The sequence below is a fragment of the Myodes glareolus genome, chromosome 12, assembly GCF_982192425.1.
Source record: "Myodes glareolus chromosome 12, mMyoGla1.1, whole genome shotgun sequence".
Taxonomy (NCBI): domain Eukaryota; kingdom Metazoa; phylum Chordata; class Mammalia; order Rodentia; family Cricetidae; genus Myodes; species Myodes glareolus.
This window is the reverse complement of record NC_142037.1, coordinates 38631101-38656534: the sequence shown is the minus strand read 5'-3', so window position 1 is coordinate 38656534 and position 25434 is coordinate 38631101. Positions and strand designations below refer to the sequence as shown.

The 25434-nt window shown below is 39.3% G+C and overlaps 1 protein-coding gene across 1 annotated transcript in view; it reads left to right on the top strand.

Annotated features, from left to right (window-relative positions):
- Rb1 (RB transcriptional corepressor 1) overlaps positions 1-25434 on the top strand; it is a 135862-nt gene that overhangs the window by 4543 nt on the left and 105885 nt on the right. The window lies entirely within an intron of this gene.

The following is a 25434-nucleotide window of genomic DNA, read 5'->3' as shown; positions in this document are numbered from 1 at the left end:
AAGATTTGTGATAATGATGACTATGGTGTGTCTGTGTGTTTATGTGTCTGTGTGCATGTTCCTCCTTCTAATTTTATGTGAGTTCTTGGGATTGAACTCAGTTTGCCAGGCTTCTGAAATAAATGCTCTCAATCATTGAGCTGCCTCACTAGCTCTGTTTTTATTTTCATTTTAGTCTGGCATACAAAGTAGTGGGTTTCATTGTGGTATTTTCATGCTTATACATCATTACTGTTTTCTCTATTCATCCCCCCTGACTCTTCTTTCCCATCCTTCTATCTTCCTCTTGCTGGTTCGCTTCCACTTCTAGATGGCTTCCCTTGCTTCCATGTCACATGTATGCTATTGCTCTTTTCCCCTACATTTTATTTTTGGGTCCTTTCCTTCCTTCTCATTTCTCACATCCAACTTTTATGACCCCCCACACACATTTAAATCTAGGATCTTTATAGTAGAGGACATAACTTGTCTTTGAGTCTGACTTATTTTGTTTAATATGATTTATTTTCTACAAATCTATTAATATGACTTTTCATTTGAATTTATTTTCTACAGATAATTATGTTTTGATTTTTCTTTGTAGATGAATAAAATTTTATTGTCATTCTGAACTGAACTTTCTTTATCTGTGCTTGGATTGATGACCATCTTTCATTTGTTCTATTTCTTAGCTATTGTGAGTAGTACCAGCAGAAGTATGGCTGTGCAAGTATCGCTTGTGTTTGGACTTTTAGTCTCTTGGACATATTCCCAGTAGTAGAGTGATAGTTTTAAGGATTATTACACTGGTTTGCATAATAGTTACACTATTCTACCTTACCACTGGCAGTATCTAAGGTTCTTCTTTGCTAACATTTGTGGTTGTGATGTTAACCATGCTGTCTTGGACAAGATGGAATGTCACAGCAGTTTTAAGTTTCATTTCCTTGATGGCTGAAGATGTTGAATGTGTTTTTAGTGCTCATATATGTCTTCTGAGAACTGTGTGCTCAATTAGTTCATTGGCCTGTTTATTGAGTGAATGCTGTTTTAATAATATTTAGTTTTTGAGTTCTTTATCAGTTTTACATATCAATTCCATCTAATGAATAGTTAGTCAATACATTTTCTACCGCCCCCCACCCCCAGTCTGTATGCTTTGTCTTCACTGCTGACTGTTATCCGGTGTCATGCAATCCCATGGTCAACTCTTCTCATATTGGAATCAGCTTAGAAAAAACTTCTTTGTGCCTGGGTCTTCAAGCGTTTGTATGTATTTCTCTGGTAGTTTCATGATTTCAGTTTGTATTCTCTCGTAGTTTCAAGGTTTCAGTTTGTATATTAAGTCTTTGATTCATTTTTCCCCCTCTTTTTTTGAGATAGGGTCTCACTGTGTAGCCCAGGCTGGCCTGAAACTAACTATGTAGACCAGGCTTGCTTCCAACTGTGTTTCCCAAAGTGTTGTAATTAAAGGTGTGCCCCACCACACCCAGCCCTGTATTGGTTTTTCATTATAATTTAGTGTGTGTCTGCGTGCACATGGCACAGCGCATATTTGGTAGTCAGAGGACAACCTTCAGGAGTCAGTTCTTTCTGCCTCATGTGTTCTGCTTTATGGGATTAATGGAGGTTATCAGGCTTAACACACGCCTTTTCTCACTAAGCTATCTCACTGGCACAGCATTGGGATTGAGTTACACATTCTCCTGCAGGTAGATGTCCAGTTACCTCAGCGTCTTTTCTTTTTTCTTTTGTGTTTCTGAGACAGGGTTTTTCAGTGTAACCTTGTCCTGGAACTCACTCTGTAGACCGACTGGCTTCACACTCACAGAGGTCCGCCTGCCTCTGTCTCCTGAGTGCTGGGATTAAAGGTGTGCATTAGCATTGCTGGGCACCCAGCATCATTTGAAGAGGATTTTTTCCAATGTCAAAAAAGGAAAAAAATAGATAGCTATAACTGTGTAGGTTTAATTCTAAATTCTCTGTTCTCTTCTGTTGGCCTGTGTGTTTTTTATACCAGTATCATACAGTTTTTGTTCCTGTGGCTTTACAGCATAGTTTGAGATCAGCTATACTGATAACCTGCTTTTAGTTATTCGTGATCTTTTGTTCGTCCATAGTCTAGTTTCATTTCATGTCTTTTTTTTTAATTTAGCATAATTTCTTTATTGAATCCTTTGGAATTTCACATCATGCACCCTGATTTCTCTCACCTTCCAGTTCCTCCTTATCCTCCCCTGCAGCGCCCCCCACAAAAGAAAATTTTAAAAATAAAAATCAAACCAAAACAAGCAAACAAAACCAAAAAACAAGCAACTCCCCCTTCCCCAAAAAACAAACTAAAACCAACAAAACAAAACGAAATCTCTTTGCTTTTCCATCTTTTCTGTCTCTCCAACACATCTTCATTTGACTTAGTGGCATTGGGAGTTGGGATGTGTCACACAGTATGTACCCTTTGTCCAATCAACCTTACTTGCAGATGTTCATTGCAATGAGTCGTTGGTCTTGTTCGAGGCATCTGGTTTCTGGTACACCATCATCACTGGACCCTCATTGAAACTCCTCTCAGATATCCTGAAGTCACCCTGTGGGTATCATTCCACTGGAACACCCTTCACGAGCTCCAGGCTGTGGGCCTGGGTGGTAGTTGAACTAGTCCTACTGGGGTGCCCACCCTCAGGCAAGGGGTGGTATCATCAGGATCACTCCTTCCTCACCTGTGATAAGGGGTGGGGCCATCTCGTAGGGGGAGAATAGACAGTTCTCACAAGAGGGCTGGGCCAGCTCTCTTGCTGCACAGTCCAGCAAAGGAGAAGACCAACTATCCTAGAGCCAGCAAAGGACGGGGCCTGCTCAGCGTGACCCTCTTGATTTCATCATGCATGGTTCCTATGATCCCCTGAGGTGACATGGTCCACAGGCATCAACACAGACCTGCAGCTGCAGGAGGGACCATTGGCCCAGATATGGCCCTCGCCGGCAGCTTGGGCCCAAATGACGTCTTGGCTCTGGGTGGATGCACAGGCAACTCAGATCAGGATGGTTCTGGTGGTGGCATGGTTCCCAAATACCAACACGGCCACAGGTTGTGCCCAGATTCTGAACTTCTGTGTAATCTTTGGTGGCAACATGAGCTGTGGACTTTAGCACAGACCCCGGCTATGTTAGGACCATGGACCCAGATATGGTCCTCTGCAGAAGCTGGATCTGAATGTCAGTATTGCCCCAGGTGGCAGTGCAGGCTTTCTAGATTGGTATGGCCCCAGTGGCAGTGTGACCCTCAGACACTAACATGGCCTCAGATCTCAGGCATCCACATGGCCGTGAATGGTGACAGGAACCTCAGACATCAGCATGGACCCTGGCTGCAGTAGGGCCAAGCCTAGTTTCATTTCTATTGCTGTGATAAAAACACACCTTAGGAGAGAAATGGTTAGGTCATAGTTCCAGGTTACAGGCAGTTATGGCAGAGAAGTCAAGGAGGCAAAGACTTAGGACAGCTTGTCACTTCACATCCCCAGTAAAGGTCAGAGAGGGGTAAATGCATGCATGCCAATGCTCATATAACTTCCTCTACTCTGACTTGTATAGTGCAGAGACCAGAACCCTAGAATAGTGCTGTCTACTTTCAGGCTTGGTCTTCCCATTTCAATTAAGAGACTGAATGGGATTTCTCCTAGCAGTGAAGGTACCCACAGTCCAAACTGATCTATATAACTCCTGGAGCCTCCCTCTGCAGTGATGCTACATCGTGTCAAGTTGGCAGTTCAAACTAACATACAAACTAACATTATCCTAGTTCTGTGAAGAATATCACTAGAAACATTCTTCTATCAATGGCATTGATAGAAAAACATCAATGGCATTGTATTGAGTCCATAGGTATTTTTAATAGTAAAGCTATTTCCACAGGATTCATTCTGCTAATCCAAGAACATGAGATATTTTATTGTTTGTTCGTTTATTTTTTTTTAATCTTCTAGCATCTTCATCTTCCTTAAGTGTTTTAAAGTCTTTATTATAGGGGTCTTTTACCACTTTCGTTAGATTGATTCCTAGGCATTTTATATTTTGAAGCTATTATTTTTTATTTTGTCTGTCTGTTTGTTTGAAATAAGGTCTTATCATATAACTCCAAATGATCGGGAACTCACCATGGGGACCAGGCTAGCCTTGAATCACAGAGATCCACCTGCCTCTCTCTCTCCCAAGTTAGTTATTAGAAAGTTATGTAGAAAGGTACTTACTTTTGTGTGTTGACTTTATATTCTGCTACTGTGTTTAAAGTATTTATTCCATCTAAGAGTTTTCTGGTGGAGTCTTTAAACTGTAGTGTCATATCATTGACAACTAGTGATACTTGGATTTCTTCCCCTTCTGTTTGTATGACCCTTATTCCTTTCTCTTGTTTTATTGCCCTAGCTGGGACTTCAAATGCTATATTGAATAGGAGCAGTAAGAGTAAGTACCTAGAGAGGAAATGCTTTCAGTTTTTTCCTCATTTAGAGCAGTGTTTACCATAGGCTTGTTGTATATAGCCTTGATTGTACTGAGATATGTTTCTAGTCCTAGTTTCCAGGGTTGTGTGTGTTCATCTGAATATGCATATAAAAGCCAGAGGACAGATGCCTCTACCTTCTTCCTCCTTTTTCTTTCCTTTCTTTGGTCTTCTTCCTTCCTTCCTTTTTTGTTGTGTTTTGTTTTTTGAGACAGGATTTTTCTGTCCTAGAACTTGCTCTGTAGACCAGGCTGGCCTTGAACTCACAGAGATCTTTTCTTTTTTTCTTTTTTCACTTTTCTTTTTTTTTTTTTTGACACAAGATTTCTCACAGGCTTGGAGTTCACTCAGTAAGTAGGCTAGACTGGATGGCCAGTAAACTCCAGGGATCTACCTGTCTCTGACTCTCAAGTACTGGGATTTCAAATACCTGCTGCATTCATTCTGGGGATCTGACTCAGGTTCCCATGCTTATAAAGCAGGCACTTTACCAACCGAGCTATCCCTTTAACCTCTCTTCAGAACTTTATCAGGATGGGATGTTGCACTTTGTCAAAAATCTTTTCTGCATTTATAAAGATAATTATGACTTTTATCCATACACATACACACAGAGTTATATACATATATATGTATAAATATAGGTTATATTAGATACCAGTTTTCATATGTTGAGTCAACTTTGTATCCTTGGGATGGTGAATGATTTTCTTTATGTGTCCTAGGGATTTGATTTGCAAGAATTTTATTGAGAATTTTCACGGGGAAATTGGTATACGGTTTTCTTTTTGTTGTCTTATCCTTACCCGGGCTTACTACTAGAATGAATTTGGTTTAGTGGAGTGAGTTTCATAGTGTCTGTTCCCTTTTGTTATGAGGAACAGTTTGCAGTGTTGGTGTTGGGACTTTCTGGTGTTAGTGTGGTGGAGACTGGCAGGGACTAGGTCCTGGCTTCTCTTTATGAAAAGATTTTTACACTGCTTTAATCTTCTTGCTTTCTAGGATCAATTTTACTTATACTTTTTAAATTTAGTTTTGGTAGCTCATAGAACTCTAGAAATTTATTCATGTTTTAGATTTCCCAGGGTCTTGGGGAGAAGCATAAGGTGTTGAAGCAGCCTCCTTTCTTGATTTCATCAGAATCTATTGTAGTTTCCTTTTCATCTTTATTTTTAATTTGTGTCTTCTCTCTGTTTCTTTTGATTAGTTTGTCTGGGAGTTTGTAAGTTTTATTTCTGTTCTTTTTTTTTTTTTTTCGAGATATGGTCTCATAGAGCTCAGACTGACTTTGAACTCATTGTGTAGTAGCCAAGAATTTCTGAGCTATCTTCAAGTGTGAATTATAGGGTGTGTCTTCCAAGCCCAGTTTCTCCTGTGCTGGGCTCAGGTTTAGGGCCTCAGGCAGGCTCAATCATGAACATTTTTTTTAGGTTATTAGTTATACAAATATACAAACTTTATTTGGTAATCAAGTTTCTAGTGGCAATATAATATCTTAACTACTGTTTTTTTTAAATCTTAATTGATTTTTTTCTGACTTGTTCATACTGTAAATATATGTACATTCTTCTTCATAGAAATAAATTTTGCATAAAGGAAGTTTGATAATTGCTAAATAATTAAATTAATGGAAATCTGATAGTTTTATTTGAATAAATTCTCACAAGTTAATTTACTGAGTCAAAATCTACAAACTTTTAAAAATTACCCAGGACAGTTGGGCAGTGGTGGCATGTACCTTTAACCCTAGCACTCTGGAGGCAGAGTTAGGCAGATCTCTGAGTTTGAGGCCAGCCTGGTATAGAGTGAGATCCAGGGCAGCTAGGGCTACACAGAGAAACCTTGCCTCGAGAAACAAAACAAAATAAAAAAATTCCCAATATTATCTTCCTTTGAATTTGATTAAAGAGAAAGTGTCTTTAGTTTGGAATTTAGTTTTTTTTAAGTATTTAAAACCTCCAGGTTATTCTTCACATGATCCTAGTTTAGCATAGAAACAAGTAGAGGCGGACATGGTGCCACATTCCTTTAGTTCCAGTATTTTGGAGGCAGAGGCATGTTGATTTCTTCAAGTTAAGACCAGCTTGATCTACACAGCAAGGTCCAGGCCAGCCAGGGTTACACAGTAAAATCCCTGTTTCAATTTTTTATATATATATTTATGTATATGTGTGTGTATGGACTGGAGTTGGTTCAGCAGTTAAGAGTGAGTACTGTTCTTACAGAGAATTCCCACCTATGTCGAGTGGCTCACACTTACCTGTAACTCCAGATCCAGGGGATTAAAGTTCATGGGCACCTGCACTCATGTACGTAGCCCTAAACAGACACACATGCATGCGTATAATTAAAAATAATAAGGTAGGGTTTGGAGCAGTTACGAGCACTGACTTCTGTAGAGGATTCGGGTTCGTCGGCTCACAGCTTTATGTAACTCCAGTTCCAGGGATCTGCTGGCCTCCTCTGACTTCTCTGGGTACTAGAGATGTACATTCAATCAAAACACACCTTTACACATAAGATAAAAATAAAGAATAATAATTAAAAATAATAAAAATAAATCTTTACAAAATAAATTGATACAGATAGTAATGGCCCTGGAAATTCCAGGGGTAAGACTCCTCCTTTCTTAAGAAACATGGCCAGGTCACTCCTATAAACTTGACTGTAAACTACTGAAAACAGAACTTAACTGATAGGGAGTTATGTAGAAACTTTGAAGTTAAATGTTAATAACATAGACCTCAACAATATAATTTGTTAATATACACCAGTCAATAGTCAACACACTTGACTGTGAAAATACCTTGGGGAGGCCTAGAGAAGTGATTCAGTGGGTCGGGGGGCTTGCTGCACAAACAGAAGGTTCTGGACTTGAATCCCTAACACACAACTTAAAGAAATCTAGGTGTGGTCATTTGGTAAAAGTGTTTGCCCCACAAGCCTGATTACCTGAGTTTAGTTCTCAGGGATCCATATTATCAGGGGAGGAAAGACCTGACTTCTCAGTGTAGTTTTCTGGCCTTCACACTGGCCAGATAACTAGGCATGTGTACATTTGTCATATACATTTGATGTTTGTATACACATAAGCACACACACACTGATAATCTTAAAGTTTTTAATTAAAACTAGAAAATGCCTTTTTAAATACAAGCCAGGTACTTGGGTTATAAGACAAGCTATTATTCTTCGAAAAAAACAAACTGGTTTGTTTATGTGGGTCATGTGGGTATGGGTGAAAGTGGCCGTGCATGTGCTACGGCATGCATTTGTAAACTCTTAAGACAATTTGCAGAAGTCTTTTTTCCCTTCTACCATATGGGCTCATCTGGGGGATTTAATTCAGAATATTAGGCTTGGTGGAAAGTACTTTGTCCTGAGACAACCTGCTGGTACTCCTTTGCCTTATAATTGCCACATATTCATTGTATATCGTAATGGATTTCATAAAAATGATTTGTTTCAAGTATATCATATACTTTGAGACTGTTCAGTCCTCTGTGTTCTCCCCTTCTCCCCTCTGCCTGTTCCCCCTTTCACTAGTCTTTACTCCCTTAATCTGCTTTCTGGTTTCACATTATGCATATATAAATAAGTAGCATTCTGTGTGTATGTGAAATCTAGGATCCACAAATGAGGGGAAATATAAAATGTTTATATTTTGGAGTCTTGCTTAATTCTCTTAATCTGATGATTCAATTTCATCTAGTTTCATCAAACAACATGATTTTGTTAACTAAAACTTCTGCGTATGTATACTATCTTTTTGATTGTTTTTTGAGACAGGGTTTCACTATGTTATATATCCCTGGCTCTCCTGGATCTCACTTTGTAGACCAGGCTGACCTTATAATCACAGAGATCTGCTGGCCTCTGCCTCCCTAGGGCTGAGATTAATGGTGTGGGTCACCACCATCATCTGGCTTGTATACCATTTCTTCATCCTTTCACCTGTTGACAGGCACATTGACTGATAACATACTGTGGCCTCTGTGACTAGTGCTTTCAGTAAACATGGATGTGCAAGCTATAACCAGGAGTGGTATAGCTGGGCTATCATAAGGTAAGCCTTGTTGGGCCAGTTCACATTCCCACCAGCAGTACTTTAAAGTTCCCTAGCAATAATAGACTAGTGGAAACCATTTTGGGCTGTAGAGTTAAATACGTACAAATAAATTTGACTGCTTTCTTGCCTTAGCTCTTTCTCTTCCTGGCTTTATTCCTACTTTTCCTTAAAATTAGCATAATTTAAAATCTTACTAGTGGAGGTCACGATAGGAACTAGAACATATGAATTCATTCCTGATTGTGTTGGGGAGGAAGACAATAGAGGACTTTTAGGAGTTGATACATTTCTGGAAGGTATAGAAGACTATTCCTTTGTCCTGCTGTAATTCAACAGACCTTTTCTTTACAATATTTTGTTTAATGTTTGAGGGTTGGCCTGAAAATAATGACATGTGTTCTGCAAAGACAGAGTGAACCTGTTTGTAAAGCAGCTGTTGTGGTCCCAGTTGTCTGTTCTCTGAAACAAGAGGAGTGTAGTAACTTAGGGGAACCCTTTCTGACATTTGGAAGTAGAAGGTGTTTATTGAAAGAGGATGGGTTAAGATTTCAAGTCAGATTGAGCTGTTTCAAGTCTGAAATATACAATGTAGTTAACTCCACACTCTTGAACAGATTTCCTAAAATCTTCCATTCATGGTTTTCTCAGATGTAAAATGGGTTATCAGTAATTCTAGATCTTGGAATCCTTGTGAGTATTAAATAAATAAATTGACACCTATTAAGTACATAATTTACTGAGTCAATCTTAGCATCAGACATCTTTTTTTTTTTTTTTTTTTTTTTGTGGGTATGACAGCCAGTGCAATTACAATCTCCCAGTGGCAGCAGCTGTTAGGAGTCGGCCTACACAGGACTGGGCTTGTCAACAGTCAATCATAGGTGGGTGAGAGGCCCATTTGGCCCTATCCCTCTCTGCTGAAATATGAGCTATTGATGGATTCTGGGGGGAGGGGCTGACATTGTCTTCAGTTGTGTACCCCTGATGAGCGCACCATGCTCCAGTGAATAAGTAGCAAACTCATGTTGTACTGACAGCCCTTGTTAAGCTCAGTAGGTCACAAAACAGAAAAGCATGAGTGTGAGAAAGGAACTCACCAGGAGGGGGTATGGAAACAAGAACATGAAGGTGTGAGGAGTCATAATACACGACATACATGTACAAAATTGTTATAAGAGCAAATTTAATAAAATATTCCGTTTTATTTTGTTTTTGATTAGTACTTCAGAGATAAACCATCTTGGTGGCTTAGTGGATAAATTGTTTGCTTTGCAAGTGTGAGAATCTGAGTGAGACTCCTTTGCACCTGCCTAAGTTCCTGGCACAGCTGGGATACTTGTCTGTAATCCCAGAGCTGGTACTCTGTCAGAGCCCTTAGGTGGCCAAGTACATTTTCAGTAAGCAGAAATATTTTAAAAAGATTTTCTAGTCTCAGCTGTAGGTCTTCAGATTTCAGCAGCAGACTTCAAATGTTCAATAAGCCATGTTGTAAGCACATGTGCTGTCGTCCAGGCTTTGTTCCATTTATTGAATGGTTAGTCCAACAATGACTGTCTCTTAAAGGAAAGGCTAAGAATCTGGTAGTTGTTTAGTCCATGAGGCTGGGTTGGATGTTTCAGCTGGTCTTCAATCTAATTTGGGATCTGGAAGTAGGTTCTAATATCATCAAAGTAATGCCTCAGCAACAGAATAGATGAGCTTGCCAAGGACATAGAGGGCAATCAGGCAAAATAACTAACTAAATAAATAAATGAAATAAAGAAAAAAAAATAAAAACCACCTCCCTTCTTCCATATCCTTTTATGTGGGCTGCCACCAAAAAGTGTGGCCCAGGTTTAGGGTGGGTCTTCCTACCTCAAATGATCCAATCCTGAAAATCCCTGGGAAGTGTGCCCAGATGTTAGTGAATTTTTGTGTTTGTTTTGTTTTATTTTTTTTGCAAGACAAGGTTTCTCTGTATAGCCTTGGCTGTCCTAGAACTTGCTCTGTAGACCAGGCTGGTCTTGAACTTCGAAATCTACCTGCCTCTGCCTCCCAAGTGCTGAGCACTACCATACCAAACCAACCAAGCAAAATAGTATGAAGCAAGCACATTCTATTGGAACCGTGGTGCCATTAGACTTATTATATGGGATTGCCACAGTTGTAAAAATCTCTGTAAGTATGCCTGTAGAAATTTTTTGGCTTATGGTTGGAGAGAGAGGAAGCCTAAAATGTTCTGAATTAGCATGATTAAAACGCAGGAGGAACAAGAGCAGGCAGAAGAGAAACCCTGAGGGTTTCCCTCACTTTCTGAGAACCCACTCTGTGCTTACTCATGCAGACTCATCGAGATAAGAACAGATTCCCACAGTAATGTCATGTATCCTTCGAATGCCTTAGCCACCTCTTAGCATCCCTACCTCCCAATACTGCCATGATGGCCATCAGATTTCAGGAAGTGTTTCAGACACTCTTCTGTGCTCCCAGCTCTGTTTAACTAGTTCTTGAAGATTTTGCTTTCTTGTTTCTTACTGCTTGTTCTGCGGCCTGCAGTCATTCCTTAGCAAGCTTATTTGGAGCATTTATATGATTCACATTTTAAGGTTCCTGTCTTAGGGGTCAGTGTCCTTCTTTGCCTAAGCTTTAGTGTCTTGAATTCTTTCTTTCCCAACATTTTAGTTTCATGCCAAACAGTAGTTCTGATCACTATTTTTTGTGCCTTATCCTTCTTAAAATTTCCATCAGAGTAATATATTTGTTAGTTGATGAGTTTATATTAGCCAATCTTTATTACTTCTAAGTCCATGGTTTATACCAGGGTTCATTCTTGATGTGAAATGGTCTGTTGACTTTGACAGATGTATAATGGTATGTGACTGCCATTGTAGTGTGTATAGAATACTTTCATTGTTGTATAAATATTCTTTCCTGTTCATCCTGCTTTCTTTTCAACCTCTAGTAACCACTGCTCTTTTTTATTTTTATCTTATTTTCCATTTTCTAGAGATGTTTCTAGCTAAACAGTACAAAGCCTTCCAGATGGGCTTCTCCCACATAATAATAATACATTTACTTCTTCCACATCTTCTCATGATTTGGTGGCTCATTTCTTTTTAGTGTTGAATAATATTGTCATCTGTGCCACAATTTATTTATTCATTTTACTTCTGAAGGGTATTTTGTTTTCTTCCATGTGTTAGTAATTATTAATAAAGCTGCTGTAAATATACATGTACAGATTGTTGTGTGTATGTGTTTATGTATGCATGTGTATGCATAGATGTATATACACACACTTGTTCATATATAAGCTAAAGGTCAACTTTAGGCATTGTTCCTTAGACTCTGTTCACCTTCTTTTTTGAGACAGGTCTCTCACTGGTCTGGAATTCACCTATTAGGCTAAGACTGCCTGGCCAGTAAGCTCAGGAATCCATGTTTACATCTTCCCAGAACTGGGATTTCAAGTATGCACCATCATGCCTAACTTTTTAGTGTGGGTTCTGGGGATCAAACTCTGGTTCTCATGCTTGCATGGCAAGTTACTTCATTCACTGAGCCATCCCCTAGCTCACAGGTATTTTGTCTCAAGACAGAATCTTGATAAATTGCCTAGGCTGGTTTCAGACTCACTGTGCAGCCCAAACTGGCCTTAACTCCTAATTCTTCTGCCTTAGTCTTCTGACTGTTGAGGTCATAAGTGTGTGTTACCATGCCAAGCTTGTGGTAGGTGTGTGTGTGTGTGTGTGTGTGTGTGCGCGCGTGTGTGCATGCGTGCGTTCCAGTGAGCAAGCGGTGCTTGCACGTAAATCATCTCCTTGGAATAAAGACTGTGCTGGCTAGTTTTTATGTCATCATGATCCAAGCTAGAGTTATTTTGGAATACAGAATCTCAATTCAGAAAACGCTCCCACCAGATTGGTCTGTGGGCAAGTCTGTGGTGCATTTTCTTGTTTGATAATTGATATGGGAGGGCCCAGCTCACTGTGGACACTGCCGCCTCTTGGCTGCTGCTCCCGAGTGCTGTATAGAGCAGGCTGATGAGGAGTAAGACAGAAAGCCGCACTCCTCCAAGGCCTCTGTAAGCTGTCACCTTCATGTTCCTGCCCTGTTTGAGTTCTTGCACCATCTGAGCGCCTGCCCTGACTTCTCTCTGCAATAGGGTGTGGCTTGAGAGCTGGAAGCTGAAATAAACCCTTTCTCCCCAAGCTGTTAGGGTCATGGTGTTTATCACAGCCCTAGAATCCTCAACTAAGATAAACCAAGGAGTAGAGGTGTTGGACATGTGGTAAGGGTTGTAAGAAACTGCTGAACAGATTCCAAATGGCCTAATCATCTTATATTCCCAAGTCAGTTAGTGAATTACCAGATGTCCTCGCCAGTATTTTGTGTTGTTAGTGTTTTGGATTTTCTTTTCCCATTTAATAAATGTGAAGTGGTATCATGTTTGAAAATTCTAATAACGTATACTGTTACCATTGGTGTGGCTTCTTATACCTGTTCAGAGTTTTCCTTATTTTAATAGTTATTTGTTTTCTTATGTTGAAATTTGCGTTTTTTTTATAATTTAACAGTACTTGCATTTTTTAGATAACAGTTCTTTACTAGGCATGTCTTTTAGATATATTTACCCCCAGCTTGTGGCTTATGTTCTTAATCTCTTGACAGTGACTCTGCAGAACAGAAGTTTATAATTTCAGTACAGTTCAGCACATCAGGTTTTTTCTTTCACGGAGCACGCTTTTAGCTTTATATCTAAAATGTCTTATCTCAATCTGAACCAATGAACAACTATATTTTCTGCTGTGTTATAAATGCCCCCGTCCCGTATGTTTGGTGTGTGCGTGTGTGTGTGTGTGTGTGTGTGTTGTATGTATGTGTGTGTTGTGTGTGTTACTGGAGATTGAACCTAAGGTTTATGCATGATGGGCATACACTCTACCACTGTGCTACATTTCTAGCTCAGTTGTGTTACATTTTACTTCTCAGTTTCAGACTCATTTTAAATAAATTTTGTATGGTATTGAAAGGTAGGTTGATGTCGTAAAACAATCTCACACAAGTTCAGAATTAGGATAATAAAAGGGTTTTTTATTTAATGGGAAAATCTTACAGATCACCATCCTAAACAATAATCCTCTGAGCACAAACAGGAACAGAGTCTAACAGCCCTAATGGGAGCCAGAAGCAAGAGAACAGGCACATGGTTCCCACTGCTTTTTAAACTATAAGAGACCATGCCCCAGTGGGCTGGTATCTTAAAGGCTGTTGGCTGAAGGAGCAGAATGTGCTCCCATAGCCGTTGACTTTTTTCTCTTTGTATGTAGATGTATAGCTGCTAGCACTGTTTGCTTGGAAGGTATCTTTTTCTACTGTATTGTATTTTGCTCCTTTTTCAAAGATTATTTTACTAGACGACAGTTATGTGTTTCTTTTTCTTGCCCCACTATTTTCAGCTGTCCCTTTCTACTGTAGTCAGTCTCCTATTACTGCAAAGAGACACAAAGATCATGATAACTCTTACAAAAAAAGGCATTTAATTAGGGCTCAGTTACAGTTTCAGAAGTTTAGTTTATTTTCATCATGGTGGGGAGTGTGGCAGCACACAGGAAGACATGGTCCAGGAGATGTAGCTGAGAGTTGTGTATCTGGATTCACAGGCAGCAGGAAGAGAGAAAGAGTGACACTGAGCTTCTGAAACTTTAAAGCCCACCCCTAGTGACACATTTCTAACAAGGCCACATCTACTAATCCTTCTCAGTAGTGCCATTTCTTGATTACTAAGCATTCAAATATAGGAGCCTATGGGAGTCATTCTTATTCACATCCCACATTCCATTCTCTGACCCCCATAGGCTTATGACTGTATCATAATGCAAAAATGCATTCAGTCTAACTTCAGAAATTCCCAGTCTATAACAGTATCAGCACTGTTTAAAAGTCCAAAGTTTATAGTCTTTTCTAAGCCTCAAGGAAATCTTTGTAACCTCTATAAAGTCAAAATAAAAAATCATTTCACATACTTCCAATATACAATGGCACAAAATATACATTGCCATTTTAAAATGGAAGAAAGGGAGAATAGTGAGGAAATACTGGACCAAAGCAAGAACCAAAACCAGCAGGGCAAAACTCCAAATCCCGCATCTCTATGTCTGGTATCAAAGTGCTCTTCAGATCTCCAAATACATTCAGCTTTGTTGACAACAACATACTTCTCTCTCTTGAACTTGTTCCACATCCTGCCAAGCTGGCAGGTATCCCACGACTTTGGCGTCTCCACTGTCTTGAGGTTTCTAAGGTAATCCAGGCTTCATCTTCACAGCTTCAATCAGTGGCCTCTCTGGGTCTTCATGCAGGTAAATCCCTGACACACAACTGGACTCAATGCCTTTCCTTAGCCTCTGAGAGGGATTCTACAACCCTTTTTTTGTATTCTTGACTCTAAAGTCAGAACCATGTGGCTATAGTTACCAAATTCTGTTGCTTCTGGGGCTCCCTTGTTCAGTTTCACTTGCATCAGGTTTTGGCTGCTTCACTGCTTAAACTGTTCTCTAATTCCTTTTCACACATTAAAAGCTTAGTTGGGGGAGGTCTTACTCTGAGCCCAACATTTCCTTTATTCCATTTAGCATTAGACTTTTCTTTAAACATTTTATCTCCTTCAGCCCTGCCACTTGACTCCAATATTATGTTTCCTGATGCCCCTTTCACCTCAAGCTGTACATTTTCTATTTTTCCATGCTCAGCTCGATCTTTTTCATTATAAATCTGCATTTAAGTAATAACCACTAATAACCAAGCAACAGAGGCAATACTAGGCTGTCTTGAAATTTCTGCCAACACCATTAACCTAAAACTCTTCAGTTTAGCCTCAGGCAGATTTTTTGGACAAGATCAAAGAGCAGCCACATTCATCTTCAAAATTACACAAGACTGGTCTCTAGGCATCTCACTAATATTATTCCTCTTTGCAACCTCTTAAACTGAGCCTCCACAGTCCTCAGCACCACTGTCTTCCATGCTCCTACTAGTATAGCTCATTAAGTCCTGCTTAAAATATCCAACCATTTTTCTAGTTCAAAATCCTGAAATCTTCCATATTTCTCTAATAAATATCATGGTTAGGCCTGATATAGCAATACCTCACTCCTGATACCAATTTCTTTCTTATTCATTCTTCTGTTGCTGTGAAGAAACTCCATGACCACTGCATCTTGCACAAAGGAACTTTTTTTTCCTTTTTTTTTTTTTTTTTTGAGACAGGGTTTCTCTGTAGCTTTGGAGCCTAACCTGAAACTAGCTCTTGCATACCAGGCCGGCCTCAAACTCAGAGATTTGCCTGGCTCTGCCAAAGGAAGTATTTAATTGGAACTTACTTACAATTTCAGAGGTTTAGTTTATTACCATCATGGCAGGGAGCATGACAGCATCCAGGCGACTGGTGGTAGAGAACTAGGAGAGTTCTGTGTTTGGCTCTGTAGGCAGCAGGAAGAGAGAGAATCAAAGCCCACTCTAGTGACACACTTCCTCCTCCAACAAGACCACACCTCCTAATCCTTCTCAGTAATGCTACTCTCTGATGACTAAGTATTCAAATACAGGTGGCTATGAGGGCCATTCTTATTCAAACTGCCACTCTCTCCATTTTTTAGTGCCTACATCTTTACTGTTGAGTTTTATTATAAATCTTAGGGGATGTCTCTCTCAATTTTATTGTTCTTCAATATTTTATGGGCTAGTTTGGATCTTATGTGATAGCCATTTTTCTGTCTCTGAGATAAAACATATGAGAAAAACATCTCAAAGGTGGAAATGTTTGTTTTGGTTTATGATTTCAGAGACTTCAGTTTGTGATAGTTTGACCCCATCACTTCTGGCTGAGCCAAGACCAGACATGGTTCAGAGTAGAGCACAGTGTACCTCTTAAGCTGACTATGGAATAGAGAAAGTGAAAAAGAGCCAGGGGCAAGAAATATACCCTTCAGTAGCTCTCCTCCAGTGTCAGTCTTCCTCAGCTAGATGCTGCTCTCACAGTTTCCACTACTTCCTGATGGACCATTGAATTGAGCCCATTGATAGATTGTTATTCTTGGTCCAGTGACTTTCTAAAAGTCCTGTCTCTGAACATTGCTGCTTTAAGGACCAAGTCTTTAGCACGTGAACCTTTTAGGGATATTTAAATCCAAACTATAATACCACTTTAATTTTAGAATCATTTTACTGAATCTATAGATCAAACTGAGAATACTGAAAAATTTTGACAGTGTGACTTCTGTTATTTTTATTATTTACTTCTCATATTTTATTAGTTTTATTGCTTTCCTCATGTTGATTTTGTATATACTTTATTAGCTGCTTTATGTGTAACTTTAAATTTTGAATATTCATGTATAAAGTGTGTAATTGTGTGTGTGTGTGTGTGTGTGTATGCATGTATGCATGTGTTGTGGAGATATGGTCTCACTATGTGTCCCTGGCTGGTACGGTACTCATTATGTAGACCAGACTTGGTGTGAACTCACAGAAATCAAGGATTAAAGGCATGTGCCACCACACCGTGTTTAACTGTATTTTTATTATTATTATTTTGGAGTCCATTGGTTGCTCCTTGTTGAGATATAGCAAAGCAGTTGAGTTTTATGTGCTAACCTTTTTTCCTGTATCCTTGTTATAACTTTAGTAGATCTCATAGTCTATTGATTTTTGGGATTTTTGTATAAATGATCAAGTAATTTTAGACAAAGGCATTTTTGTTTCTATTGTGTTTCTACTCCCTCATCAAAAAATATATTAGCTATAGGCTTTTTGTGAATATTCTTTTTTTCTTTTATTGAAAATAGATTTTTTTCCCCTCACATAATATATCCTGATTAGGGTTTCCTCTCCTTCGCTTCTTCTCAGAGCCTATCCTTCCACCCAGACCTACCTCTACCCCCTTTCTGTCTCTCATTAGAAACCAAACATGCTTCTAAGAAATAATAAACAAAGCTAATATATCAGAATTGGACAAGACAAACAGAAGGAAAAAGAGCCCAAGAGAAGGTACAAGAAAAAAAGACCTATCACTGAGTAATCCCATAAAACACTAAACTGGAAGCCATAATATATACATAAAGGACCTATAGGGTAAAAAGATAGAAAAAATAAAATGAAATTAAAAAAATAAGATAAAAAAGAAACAAAAGGGCCTGGCATGGCATTATGAGATAAGGTACCTCCAAGTTCAATTGAACTTGAGTTCAATTCTGTTGGACGTCCACTGCTGGGCATGCAACCTACCTTAAAGATTAGTTAGTTTCCTCAGTAAGACTCTTGGAGGAAATTAAATTTTCATTTCCCAGTATTTATTGATTGGAGATTGAGTCTGGGTTAGGAGTGAGGTCATGTGTCCACTTCTTTCAGTTCTAGGTCCCCATCTTTGGAGAAGGGATAACCCAAGAAAAGGCTCAAGAATCAGAGATCCACTTGTTCCTTTACTCAGAAATTCCTTAAAAATACTAAGCTGGAAGCTATAAGATATACACAGAGGACCTGGGACAGACCCATGCAGACCCTGTGATTGCTGCCTCGGTCTCTGTGATTGATATGAATTAGATCATGTTGATTTAGAGGGCCCTGTTTTCTTGATTCTCCATCCCATTTGGTTCTTACACTGTTTTTGCCTCCTCTTCTGTGGGGTTCCCTGAGACCTAAGGGGAGAGATTTGATGGTGATATCGAATTTAGAGCAGAGTGTTCCAAGTTCACTCACTCATTCTCTGCATAATGTCTGGTCATCTGCTGCAGGAGGAAGCCTCTTTAATGATGGCTAAACAAGACTCCTATCTAAGACTACAGTAGAATGCCATTAGGAATCATTTTATTGCTATGCTCTTTTAGTAGAACAGTAGTATTTGATTTTTTCTCTAGGTCACTGGTCTATCTAGTCTCAGGTTCTTGGTCCCCCATGCAGTGTCAGATAATGGGTCCCATCTCCTGGAGTGGACCTTCAGTCAAATCAGATATTGGTTGGTTACACCCACAGACATTGTATCACCACTGCACTAGCATCTTGCAGGTAGGACACCATTGTAGATTAGAGGGTTTGTGGCTGGGTTGGCGTTTACATTCTCTTGGTGGTGTGCAGAGTACCTTACTTTACCAAAGACGCTGGAATATAGAGATGAAGACTCTATGTAGGCATCAGCTTAACTTCATCATGTTCAGTGAGTTTCAGCAATGGGTCTTGCCATCTGTTTGTGGAGAGCAACCTATAGGCTTGGCAACAGTCTGGGTTGTTTGGGGGTTCCCATAGAACCCCTTTGACCAACAATTCAATTAAATGTAACCTAATCTTGATACCAGAAGTTTCATTTTGTTACAAGGGATATATAGTTGGGACTCTGTCTCCCCCATTATTTGGCAATTTCATTTTGATTACCATCGTATATTTATATTTATATTTTAGGAAGCATCTACTATATTAGGTTTCCATAATACCTCAAAAGGCCCTTAATTTTCGCTGTCTCTAGGTACATGTTTTTGTGGGAGTAGAGTTAACTGCCCCCTCAACCATAGTGTGTGTACTAAATGGTTGATTCACCTGGTGTTTACCCCAGCGTGTCGTATCAAAACTGTGAGTCCGGCAGGTTAGCTGTTACCATTCTTTGTGACTCTGCCACTCCTGCATGATCTATGCACATCCAATAATGTCTTTAATACTGACGGCTGCCCGCTCAAGCTATACAAGTAGGATGAGGTTTCCTGACATATTCATATCTTATTTATTTATTTATTTATTTATTTATTTATTTATTGTTCACATAGAAAACCCAGGTGAAGAGGAAATCTAAGCACAGGAAAAAGTAGCTCTTTTGTTTCAAGACTTTCTATAGCACACTTAATACTTAACAGAACTTTACTGTTACTGGAGATAGATTACATATTTCTAGTTGCCATTTTTATTTTTTTACATTTCAAAAAATACAGGCTAGTGAGGACACTGCTCTGTTTTTATTAAATTTTATTTATTGTGTGTGTGAAGGGGTACATGTGCCATGACATGAGTGTGGAGGTCAGAGGACAACTTCCACAAGTATATTTTCTCTCTCTACCGTATGAATACTGGGAGCAGAACTTCAAACGGTCAGTCTCAGACATGAGTGACTTTACCCACAGGCAAGCTCATCGTTCCAGGATTTTTTTTTTTAACTTGTGAAATTGTAATCAGTTTCACAGATTTATATTCTGATAGCTTAAGTTGTAGGTTTCTCATACTTTAGTTTTGTTTTCAAGATACTTAGTGTCACCACTTGGTGGAGCTCTTTTATAAGCTAGGGTATTGTCAAAGAAACAAGCTCAAATAAATTGTCACTAATTTGGAATTGTCATTAGGGTGGTCCAAGTGAACACAACTAAATGATAGTGTAATAGATAGTTATGTGATGTGTTGGTTGTATATTTTGATTTAATTTTTCAATATGTAATTGAAGGTTTGATATTTTCACAATTTTTGTCATATAGTTCTAATTTTTCTGTGCTGCTTTTCATAAATTTAGCAGCTTCTACTACTTTGTTTCCTATTTTGCAGTTAATGTTAATTAAGAACATATTTGGGATTAATGAAGAAAATGAAAACTGCTTATGATCCTAATAAGCTTTAGAGATAAGAACCTACTTTAGAGATTTTGCATTACTTTTCTTACCTTTTTGTTTGTTTGTTTTTGCATAATTAGAATAAAAATGCAAATAATTGTGTAGTTTATCTTCTCACTTAACTGTAGTATCTTGGGCATTTTTTCCATTTGCTTCTACTATTCTTTTAAAATGTCTTAGGACTTTGTATTATTCATATTGTAGCTCTAGTATGATTTAGCCATTCATTTTAAGATATTTAGGTGTTTGCCACTGTTTGGGGTATGTAACTATTACAACATCTGTTACAAGGATCTTGACCCAACTCTCCAGTTACTTCCACTGGATGAAGTCTTAGCTGTGCAATGGAGGACTTCTAAGGATCCTGACATATATTAATGACATATCCTTCTCTTGACTTATTCTAAGAATGCATACCCAGAATCTGGTTTTTGAAAGATCCTTTTTTTTTTTAAATTTTGCAAAGTGTTTATCTATTTTCCTCCACAAGTTTTACCTTTTTGTGTGTGGTTGTTTTGTCTGATGAATGATTCTTTTTTGTTTTAATAATTTTTAAACTGCTGGTCTATGCCCCCTTTTAAATAATTTTAAGCATTTTTTAAAAAGTTTATGTGTACTTGAGCAAGTACTCATGGAAGCTGGAGGTCAGAGGTGTCAGATCAACAGTTATGAGCCACCTGATGTGGGTGTTGGGAACCAATCTTGAATTTTCTGCCAGGGTGCTATATACTTTGGACCACTCATTCATCCTTTTTACAGTTTTCAAGAAAAAAAATTATTTGTAAATTTTTCATAGTAAGGTTTATGGAATTATAACAAAACAAACAAAAACCCAGATCAGTTTTAATCTAGGTTGTAAGCTGGTTTGGAAATAAGTTCTTGCCCTTAACAGAGCCACCATGCTGGGAAGTAGGCTGAGACAAGGGTGCTCTGTAGAGGATGGCAGCGCTGTGGGAAAGGGATGGGTGAGCCCCAGAGTTAAACTCTGTGAAACTGTGAGACAGAAAAGAGCAGGAGGATGTTAGAGCGTCAGAAGTTAAGGAAGAAGGGCTCCCAGAAGTAGGTTGAAGGAAAAAAAAATAGATAAGGGTGACTCTTCAACCATATCATTAACATAGAAATTAAGATTTTGAGTTAAAAGTATAGCACTCTTGGGGAATTGACAGAAAAATCAAATCAAATTCAACTGAAAATGTCCAGAATGTGATATTGTAGTGGTTGTTAGATCAGTGGAATAGAATAGAGAATTTGGAAATAAGACCACATTTTTATTGTCATTTCACTTTCTAGAGAGATGCAAAAGTAATTCAATAGAGGGAGGCTATTCCTTTCAACGAATGAAGCTGGAGCGACTGGCTATCTAGCTGTAAAATTACAGGGTCTGAGGGATGGCTCAGTGGGTAAAGGTGCTTGTTGCCAAGCTTGACAGTCTGAATTGGATCCCTAGAACCCACATGGTGGAAGAAGAGGACCAGCTTCTGCCAAGTTGTATGTACTCTAACCTTTACAAGCATGATGTAGATCACTAATAAATATGAATTAAAAGAATTTGTTTTCTATCTTATAATATTTATAAAAATATTTCAATGAGCCCTAGACCTAAAATTCTAGAGCATGACATATAAGAAATCATTGTAAAACTATGTTAGAGAAAGGTTTCATAGATATCACTCAAAGCATGATCCATAAAAGAAAAAGAAAACAAATTGAGTTAAACCATATTTTTAAACTCCTACTCTTTGAAAGACATTATTTAAGAAAATGAAAGGCTTGGGAGCTGAGCCCAGTGGACAAAATGCTTGCTCTGTAAGCATGAAGACCTGATTTAGATTACCAGCACTCAAGCCAAAAGCTGTAACTCTAGGACTGGGGCAAGGGCAGCAGAAGAGACAGGACAATTGAATGGGGTGGGGGGCGAGGAATGGGAAGCATCCCTCACTAGCCAGTCTAGCTGGAGCAGTAAACTTAAGGTTCAATAAGAAACCCCATCGTAGAACACTCCTCCATTGCTGGTGGGAGTACAAACTTGTACAACCACTTTGGAAATCACTATGATAGTTTCTCAGAAAATTGGGAATCAATCTACCTCAAGACCCAGCAATACTGCTACTCTTGGGCATATACCCAAAGGATGAACATTCATACCATAAGGACATTTGCTCAACTATGTTTATAACAGCATTATTCATAATAGTCAGAACCTGGAAACAACCTAGATACCCTTCAATCCAAGAATGGATAAAGAAACTGTGGTACATTTATACAATGGAGCACTACTCAGCAGTAAAACACAGTGACATCTTGAAGCTTGCAGGCAAATGGATGGAACTAGAAAAACCATCCTGAGTGAGGTAACCCAGACACAGAAAGACAAACACGGTTTGTACTCATTCATAAGTGGATATTAGGCATAAAGCAAAGGACAATGAGCCTATGGTCCAAGATCCCAGAGAAGCTAGATAATGAGGAAAACCCAAAGAGGGACATACATGGATACCCCTGGAAAGGAGAAATAGACAAGAACTCCTGAGAAAATTGGGAGCTGGGAAGGGGGAAGAGAAGGGAAGCCGGGGGGAGGCACATGAGGGAACAGGATGGCTGAGATAGGGGAAGGACAGAGGGAGAGCAAGGAAAGAGATATCTTGATTGTGTGAGCCATTATAGGTCTAGCAAAAAAACCTGGCGCTAGGGAAATTCCCAGGAATCCACAAAGATATGAGCCAAGCTAAGAAGACCCTAAGCAGTGGTGGAGAGGGCGCCTGAACTGGCCTTCTCCTGTAATAAAATTGATGACTACCTTAATGGTCATCGTAGAAACTTCATGTAGCAGCTAATGGAAGCAGATGCAGAGATCCACAACTAGCACTGGGCCAACCAGAGTCCAGTCAAAGAGAGGGAGGAACAATAATTAGAGCAAAGGGATCAAGACCGTAATGGGGATACCCACAGAAACAGTTGACCTGAGCTAGTGGGAACTCACTGACTCTAGACTGACATCTGGGGAACTTGCACAAGACCAAACTAGGCCCTCTGAATGTGGGTGACAGTTGTGAGGCTGGGGTAGTCTGTGGGACCAGGATTTATCCCTAGTGCTTGAACTGGCTTTTTGGAGTTCATTCCCTATGAAGGGATACTTTGCTCAGCCTAGATACAAGGGGGAGGGCCTTGGTCCTGCCTCAAAGTGATGTGCCAGACTTTGTTGACTCCCCATGTGAAGCCTTACATTCTTGAGGAGTGGGTGGGAGGTACAGTGCAAGGTGTGGGGAGTGGGAAGAGGGGAAAGAGAGGGAATTGAGAATGGTAAGTAAAATGAAATTTTTTTGTTTTGTATTTTTGTTGTTTTTTAGATCCACCACCTCATTTTAATAGCATCTACAGCTGCTTCCTTCCTTCCTTCCTTCCTTCCTTCCTTCCTTCCTTCCGTTTTCTCTTTTTAAAAGAAAACAAACTATCTTTTTTCATTTTATATACCAATCCCAGTTCCCACTCCCTCCCTTCTTCCCATTCCCTCTACTTACCTCCACCTCACCTCACTCCCATCCACTCCTCAGAGAGGGTAAGGCACATTGTTCTGGGGAAGGTCCAAGGCCCTCCCTGCTATATCTAGGCTGAGCAAGGTATGCATCCAAAGAGAATAGGTTTCCAGAAAGCAATTAAAGCAGTAGAGATAAATCTTGGTGCCAATGCCAATGGCCCCACAGTCTGCCCCAGCCATATAACTGTCACCCACATTCAGAGGAACTAGTTTGATCCTATGCTGTTTTCTTCCCTGTCTGGCTGGAGTTGGTGAGCTCCTATTATCTCAGGTAAACTGTTCAGTGGGTTGTACCCACCATGGTCTTGACCTCTTTGCTCATATTCTTACTCCTCCCACTCTTCACCTTGACTTTGGGAGCTCAGTCCAGTGCTCCAATGCAGGTCTCTGCCTCTGTTTTCATCTGTTGCTGGATGAAGGTTCTGTGGTGATATTAAAGATGTTCATCGGTCTGACTACAGGCCAAGGCCAGTTTGAGCACCTTCTCCTCTATTGCTTAGGGTCTTAGCTGGGATCATCCTTGTGGATTCCTGAGAATTTCTCTAGTGTCAGGTTTCATGCTAACTCCATAATGGCTCCCTCAATCAAAATATCTCTTTTCTTGCTCTCATCTCTGTCCTTCCCCTATCTTAACTATCCTGTTCCCTCAAGTTCTTTCCCCCTCTCCTCTTCTCCCATAATCTTCCCCTTCTGCCCTTCCTACTTCCCCCACTCCCATGCTCCAAATTTTGTCAGACAATTTTGTCTTATTTCCCCTTTCCAGGTGGATCTATGTATGTTTATCTTAGGGTTCACCTTGTTACTTAGCTTCCCTAGGATCATGAACTATAGGCTCAATATCTATATCCTTTGATTTACAGCTAGTATCCACTTATGTGAGTACATACCATGTTCATCTTTCTGGGTCTGGATTACCTCACTCAGGATGGTTTTTATTCTAGTTCCATCCATTTGCCTGCAGATTTCAAGATATCATTGTTTTTTGCTGCTCAGTAGTACTCTAATATGCAAATGTGCCACGTTTTCTTTATTCTGTGGGTGAGGGGAATCTAGATTGTTTCCAGGTTATGACTATTAAAAATAATTCTGTTATGAACATAGTTGAACAAATGTCCTTGTAGTATGATTGAGCATCCTTTGGGTATATGCCCAAGAGCAGCATTGCTGGGTCTTGAGGTAGATTGATTCCCAGTTTTCTGAGAAACTGCCATAGTGATTTCCAGAGTGATTGTACAAGTTTGCATTCCCACCAACAATGGAGTATTGTTCTTTCTTCACATCCTCTTTAGCACAGGCTGTCATTGGTGTTTTTGATCTTAGCCATTCTGACTGGTGTAAGATGGTATCTCAGAGTTGTTCTGATTTGCATTTTTCTGATGGCTAAGGATGTTGAACATTTCCTTAAGTGTCTTTTGGCCATTTGAGATTCTTCTGTTGAGAATTCTCTGTTTAGTTCTGTACCTCATTTTTTAGTTGGGTTATTTGTAGTTTTGTTGTCTAGTTTCTTTTTAAAAATAAATTAGAAAAAGAAAGAAGCCCCATTCTAAAAGATAGTGAAGAACAGTTGAGTAAGATAGCCAAAGTTGACTTAAAGCTCACACACACACACACACACACACATACACACACACACACACACACAAAAGGAAGAAAGAAAGAAAAAGAAAATGCAAAGTGGCCACAGGATATAGTTCAGTAGTAGGGCTATTTTTAAATAAAATTTGAGGTTCTT